Source organism: Berghia stephanieae, chromosome 15 (genome assembly GCF_034508935.2).
Source record: "Berghia stephanieae isolate SIO BIC M18660-M18661 chromosome 15, UCSD_Bste_1.3, whole genome shotgun sequence".
NCBI classification, from domain to species: Eukaryota; Metazoa; Mollusca; class Gastropoda; order Nudibranchia; family Aeolidiidae; genus Berghia; species Berghia stephanieae.
The window spans coordinates 4,169,197-4,176,696 of record NC_088374.1 but is presented as its reverse complement, the minus strand read 5'-3'; the positions used below and the strand labels follow the sequence as shown (position 1 = coordinate 4,176,696).

The 7,500-nt window shown below is 34.3% G+C and overlaps 1 protein-coding gene across 4 annotated transcripts in view; it reads right to left on the bottom strand.

The window, feature by feature from the left end:
• Positions 1-6,073, bottom strand: part of LOC144960661 (uncharacterized) — a 325,884-nt gene extending 319,811 nt beyond the window's left edge. For 3 of the 4 annotated variants that reach the window (XM_078893936.1, XM_078893937.1, XM_078893938.1), the window contains exon 1: positions 5,939-6,073. The gene's annotated coding sequence lies outside the window, so the exon portion shown is untranslated. Of the gene's footprint in view, positions 1-2,557; positions 2,823-5,938 lie in introns of those variants that run through there. The other variant, XM_078893935.1, reaches the window with a different exon arrangement.
• Positions 6,074-7,500: the final 1,427 nt, after the last annotated feature.

Below are 7,500 nucleotides of genomic sequence, written 5' to 3'. Positions count from 1 at the left end.
ATCATCGTGAACTATAACTGTCAAGGACAATATTATTGTATGTTTTATAACAGCAATACACAATGTTATTAAAAATAAGCATGGAACTTCCCAGCCTCTCTCTTTCGTTCTATCTCTCTTCAAACACAAAAACAAAGAAAAATAAACTCTCCTAAATTGTGAGACATCGAAGGTTACCACTTTGGCGTTTTGATATGTAATTATAAAAATCTATTGGCCACATGAATAGCTTCCCATTATAAAACAATTATATTAGAATTGCGACACATTAAAAATGTATTTAATCTTATCATGTTATCAGACAAATTACAATTATATAACATCCAATATGATAATTAACAAATCTAAAATCACAAAACATAGGAAAAAATAATATTTAGCAGAAGAAAAATGAAAATGTTTTTTAAACTTAATCAGTCTGCTATCTTGACAAAATTAACTACTACTACTACTACTACTACTACTACTACTACTACTACTACTACTACTACTACTACTACTACTACTACTACTACTACTACTACTACTACTACTACTACTACTACTGGCACCTGACCTTGCTCAGCTTGCGGCTCTGCATTGCGGCTGACGCCGGGGAAATTCCTGTCTTCCCTTGGAATTGACCATAGCGACAACATTTTCGTATGAAATGAATAAAGGGAAACTTAGATACTTAGTTATTTATTTAAAATATGGTTTCAAACTTGCAATTATATTTCAGGAACATTCTACTAACTCACGGTATGCACGTAATGGTTCCTGTTGAAATGATATATTTAAATTCCCGTCCATAAAGTGACCTTGAAATGAGTTCTACTTATGATGTCTTATTCGTCAGTAAAATAGCAATCATGATATGTGCCCCGTCCCTTGTAATCGGTATTAAGTCTGGGTGAACCAGTTGATAAAACGTGGATTTCAATTTAAAACGGTGACAAGTATCAACTTTACGTCTTCTCTTTGCTTTGAAGAACTTTGTGTGTTGTTGTCAATTAAACTTTTATTTTTCATCAAAGTCTTATAACTTAGATTATTTTCTTCTTTTTAAAGTATTTGTACCCACTCCACTCCTGACCTATTACCGTTTAGACACAATAGGTCACATATCATTATATTATTATATTAGTATTACAGTCCAGTCCGGATCACTGCAACTCGGTTAATCGCAACTATCGTTTAATCGCTAGATTTCCCAAGAAACGGAAATATATATATATATATATATATATATATATATATATATATATATATATATATATATATATATATATATATATATATATATATATACTTGTTAATTCCAACAAACTTCGATTAATCGCAACCAATTTTAAACCTCAAAAAGTGGCAAATCCAAAATAAATCAGTCAAACAAAATCTCATGATAAAACTTCATCATGGGTGAAATCATGACAGAATGATGACTCGAGTGTTAGAAGGGTTTACACTACAGTGGTTAGTCATCAATCTGTTAGAGACGAAAGATGGTGAGCATTGCAGTATGGGTTTGTGAGGTCATCCGTGACCATTAGGTAGGATGAATGGGGCAAGGCATGGTCTAGAAAGGTTAACCTTAACAATTGTAAAGAATAACTGAGCGTTATCCGTTGTTTTGGGAGCGGCAACTGTTTAATATGACCAATGGGTTTGGTGAGAGCTATTGTCTCTCATCACGACTAATCGCTTTGAATCTTACAAATGTTTAGATCAGGAGAGTAAAAGTAAATCCAATCGGAATACGATGTCGACTTGCATCAAAGTTGTTTTTTCTTGTTAAAAACTAACCGTGCTGCCATGTGGTGTTTCTTATTGTAGACAGGGAATTCGGCTTCGGTTAATTCCAACTTATCTAAATCGCAACATTTTCGCGTTTAGACGGATGGGCTGTATAATAAAACCGATGAACGAGAAGTTATATCTAAGCACGGCATGTGAGTTGTAAAAATGTCAACGTGACCTGTACACACTTACTACTGCAAATGTACGGTGAATTGCATGCAATAGCGGTCTTTGTGTCTGTTAGCTTTAAAAAATATTAATAATAATATAATGATGATGATGATGATAATAATAATAATAATAATAATAATAATAATAATAATAATAATAATAATAATAATAATAATAATAATATAATAATAATAATAATAATAATAATAATAATAATAATAATAACAACAATAATAATAATAATAACATAACATAACATGTGGTATAGGGCAAAATAGGATAAGATCCTTTGAATGCCCTTAATATTAATTAGTGATGCATAAATCTATTGATTAAATATTACAATAACGATACACGTGGTAAAGATAGTATTTCAACTTAAATGTACTCATGTGGTGTACAAACATATATCTTTAACCGTGACATGCAAAGCGCACACACAACCACACACACACACACGCACACACACACACAACACACATACACACGCGTATAGAAGATAACCATAATAATATAATAATGCATAATATATACATACAAGATTGAAAGCCATGTCAACAGCAGAGCAAACAAGTATTATTCGTCATATATAAATCTCCCATCATACCTGTCTACTAACACCTTGAAATAATCCATAGATTTTGCATTCTTTGTTTCAAATTTCAAACTGTTCCATTTCTGAACAATACGAATACCGAACCAGTTTTGTCTTATGTTTGTTTTGCATCTAGAGACAAAAAAGTTAAACTTGTCCCCTCTAGTAAAAGTAATATTAGAATATGAAAAAAAAATCAGAAAAGTCTATCCTATCCAGACCATGTACCAATCTATAAACCTGAATTAAATCCCCACGAATTCTTCAATATTTCAAACTGGGTAAGTCAAGAAATTCTAACCTTTCCTTATAAGATAAATACTGTATTGTATAAATTTTTTTGGTAGCTCTCCTCTGTACACTTTCAATACTAATAGATTGTCTTTTATATAATGGGCTCCAGATGCAATTTCCGTATTCTAGAATTGGTCGAACGAGCGATTTATACAAATATAAAAATGTGGTTTTATCAAGACTTATAAAGGTTCTATATATTATTCCCATCATTCTGTTTGCACGGCTTACACAATTATCAATATGTAAATCAAAATTCAAATGTGAATCAAAAGTAACTCCCACATCCTTTTCATAAGGCACAACGGAAAGTAGATTTGACATAGAAGTATCGGTAAAATAATTATGACATGGATTATTTTTTCCTATATGTAATACTTTACATTTCGAAACATTAAAATCCAAATGCCATGTTGTAGACCATTTGAAAAGTGAAAATATATCATTTTGTAGAATGTTATGATGTTCAGTTGTACTACTACTACTACTACTACTACTACTACTAATAATAATAATAATAATAATAATAATAATAATAATAATAATAATAATAATAATAATAATAGAATAATAATAATAATAATAATAATAATAATAATAATAATAATAATAATAATAATAATAATAATAATAATAATAATAATAATAATAATAATAATATAATAATAATAATAATAATAATAATAATAATAATAATAATAATAATAATAATAATAATAGATAGACAGCTCGGTAGAATACTCCTCGTAAATCCTGTCACTAGCCTCAATCATCCTGACGTGAAATACTTCATAAACGTTTCGGGCTCAAAAGCCTCCTTCAGCAACTTTTTTTGGATGATGTTGTTGTTGTTGTTTCTGAAGAAGGGTTTTGAGCGCAAAATTTTCTGCGCCTGTTATTTTCATTTATTGGTTTTTACTTTATACAACCCACAAATTCTTGCCAGTTTGTATCACTTTGACTAGTGAAATAACTAATATGCAATTGCTTGACTAGTCACAGTGAAATAAATGCCTTCCTTGTCTTTTTATTCACTCAAGTGGAAAATGTGGCCTCAGTCCGTATAAATGAGAACGGAGAATAGATATTGTCAAGAGGACGTTAATCCCGTTTAGCCGTCTACAAACCTACCAGGAATTGATTATAAGAGAACAGGGTTTGTATACCATTGAATAATTCAACTCAATCCACATTACATATGTATCTAGCCAACCTATCATGAAACAGTCAATAAAACTTGTTAGAAAGTGAATTCGATCAAAAAAACCCTTCAAATAATGTGTCTGAGTCCTATAAGAAAGCGATATTTTTGTAGATAATGGGACCAATTCCGACAGAATCAAATCTTTACTTTGGGCGAGTAAGCAACTTATGGATCAATTGTACCCAGTTTTTATTTGAAGGGTTTGGCGTGTACTTTCTTGTTTGTTATAATCGATTTTTTAGATAATAAGATTGGAGTCCCAGTTATCCAATGTCCAATAAATCGATTTTTGAAGGATGGTTTATGTTTATAATTTGTTGTTATAAACAAACCAATAAAATGTGTATAAATAAATAGTGCGTAATATCTTTCTCGTCTCTTATCTGGTAAAACACTGTAATTCAGAGACGTAGATTCCATGTCCTAAATTGGACGTAACAAATTAGATTCACGCCCATCGTGTAGAATGTTTTCAAGCAGATCATCTCGACCTAGCTCATCCTGTTGACACTTAAAACAATTTGGAATTGTACTTATCACATCAATTATAGAACGAAACAAAATAGCAACGTGAAGATAATCCTTAATGAAAATGTTTTGGTTTTCCTTTAAGTCCATTATTTTTATCAGAAGGGTTGATACAATGCCCACGTGGAATGGGATGTGGAAATAAGTGCTTGGGATAAAGTCGTGTTATGTTGTACCAGGCCAGGCTTTTGTAGATTGGAGTATGGAAAGTAGATCCAAATGTATTTGTGGAAAGACTAGTGAGTTACAACGAGATAGATTATTCGTTTTGCTGATGGTAGTCGTGGCGGTGGCCGTGGTGGTGGTCGTAGTATTTATGGTAAGGGAGATTGCTGTGAATATGATTATTATATGGACTAAATTGGTTTTGGTGGAGGTAGTGGTCGTAGTCTTGGGAATGATGGTGATGGTGATGGCTCTAGCAAAAACGATTGTTGTTGTTTAAGATGTCGTGAGGGAACTGGTGGTGGTGATGGTGGTGGTGATAGTAAATAAATAAAATTCATATTATTCATCCCAAAGGGGAAGTGTGGCTCTAAGGTTTATTCCACGGGAAGACTGGAATAAGTCAGGTGTCAGCCGCAGTACAGCGCCTCAAATTGAGCTAGCCTTTTCAAGGCATATAGCTCAGTGTGTAATCGAACTCGTTACCGCCGAGCAACGCTGTCCACTGGTAGTGGTAGTGCATGTGGGTAAAGAGGTGGTGGGGTGGTTGTTGTAGTGGTGTGGTGTTAGTTATGATGACTGTGGTAGTGATGGTGGTGGAGGTGTTGAGTGCATTGAAAGTGGTGGGAGTGTTTATGATGATAGTAGTGGTGATCATGGCGATGTTGGTGATGATGATGATGGTGGTGGTGATGCTAGTGGTGATAATCTTGATGGTTGTGGTGATGATGATTGTGGTGTGGTTGTGTTGGTGGTGGTCGGAGTCATAATGGTGGTGGTGGTGATGGTTGTAATGATGGTGGAGATGCTCGCAATGTTGATGATGGTGTTGGTGACGTTGGTAGGATGGTAGTGGTGGTAGGGGTGTTGGTGGTAACGGTGGTGGTAGTGATGGTAGTACTGGTGTAGGTGGTGATGGTGGTAGGATGGTGGTGGTAGACGTTATGGTGGCGGTGGTACTGGTAGTAGTGGTGTTGCTAGTGTTGCTTTTATGGTGGTGAAGTGGGGAGTGAGGTTGCAGTGATTGTGATGTTGGTTGTGGTGGTGATGGTAGCGGTGGCAGTGGTGGTGCAACCGATGAAAGTATTGTGGTAATAATGATGGTGCTGATATATAATGCAAAGTTTATTATCTTTATTCAAATGAATATGGAAAAATAACATATACATGTTTGGATGATAATTTTTGTCTTTTTTCCTCACCACAAGTTGCATGAATTCAGCTACCCAGGCACATTTAAAAATCATTGAGAGATTGCTTGGCAACACATTTTCACTGTCACAATATACAACACAATGATTCCATAGATTTGAAACTGGAGATTAGAAGCGTGTCATTCGTTGCTATGTCTGACAATCGTGATAGAATAGAATGGTGTGAATTCCACCAGAGAATGTTCAAGGAGAGAAAGGAAAACGAGGGGGTCTTCCATCATCGCGATGCCGCGTTGGTTACGAATTTCGTGTCCGTAAACAGTCGACTGTCAGCATCGGCAGTCGTCACCATTTGGACATGTTAACATAAGTCATTAGCCTCTTATAAATATTGTTTTTTAAAAACAACACTCATTTGATCATGTTATCATTAGCCTCTTATAAAAATGGATTTTTAAAAACAACACCCATTGGCGTAGTGCAATGAATTGTAACAATTCAAACATAAAGAATACATCCTGAGTTTTATCGCTTACGTTTTGATCCAATAAGTAGCCGGTAATAGTCGTATTATTAGCATTATAACAAAATCCATTTTTACATTACTTTCAAGGGAAGTGATGATGACTATCGATAGAAAATAAAGTGATTAAATTTGAATCAATTATAAGTAGACAATACATAATTTTAAAAAAAATGTCGAAACAACAAGACACAAAAGCAAAAAAATCACAATTTGTCAAATATGGAAGTAATATATAAAGAGAGAGAGAGAGAGAGAGAGAGAGAGAGAGAGAGAGAGAGAGAGAGAGAGAGATCCTCTGTGTGGCCTTGAGCAAGTCACATAGCACAATTTGCGGTGCTGGACTGCGGCTGACGCCTGGATCTGTCCAGTCTCCCAATGGAATAGACCCTAGAAACAAATTTTCCATGTGTGTGTTTTTTTGATTTCGTAAATTGTATTTTTATTCTTACATATTATTTCCCCAATCTTCAACTTCTAGCGTGAAATATACTTCCAATACTCTAGGGCCGACCACTCTCTCTCTCTCTCTCTGTATCTCTCTCTCTCTCTCTCTCTCTCTCTCTCTCTCTCTCTCTCTCTCTCTCTCTTTCTTTGTCCGTTCATAATTACATACCACTCCCCTAACCATATCCCCTTCATTCATTACTACTTTATAGTATCAACCTATATCAGATATTATCAGTATATTGCCCTCGCTCTCTCTCTCTCTCTCTCTCTCTCTCACTCTCTATCCATCTATGTATCTATCTATCTATATATCTCTAGCTCTAAATCTGTCTCTTTGTCTTCCTTTCCTTCTTTCTCTTTTGCTCCTGGATCTCCTGCCGTACAAATTAATGTTTACAGTGTTTTTGATAAGAGTCCGAACTCAAATCAAAATATTGGAAAATGATAAAATCTTATAGATCCCAATTTAATGTTTACCGGCACGAAATAGGAAAGCACAAACGGTTTACCATTATGAAACGCGAAGCAATGTTGTGACAGAGAGAACAACTCTCGTTTCTTTTCTCATCTGTATAGCGTCTCTGATGACATGGCCTCAGTAAAGCATTTCGTTACGTTCTGTGAACAATTTTAGAGG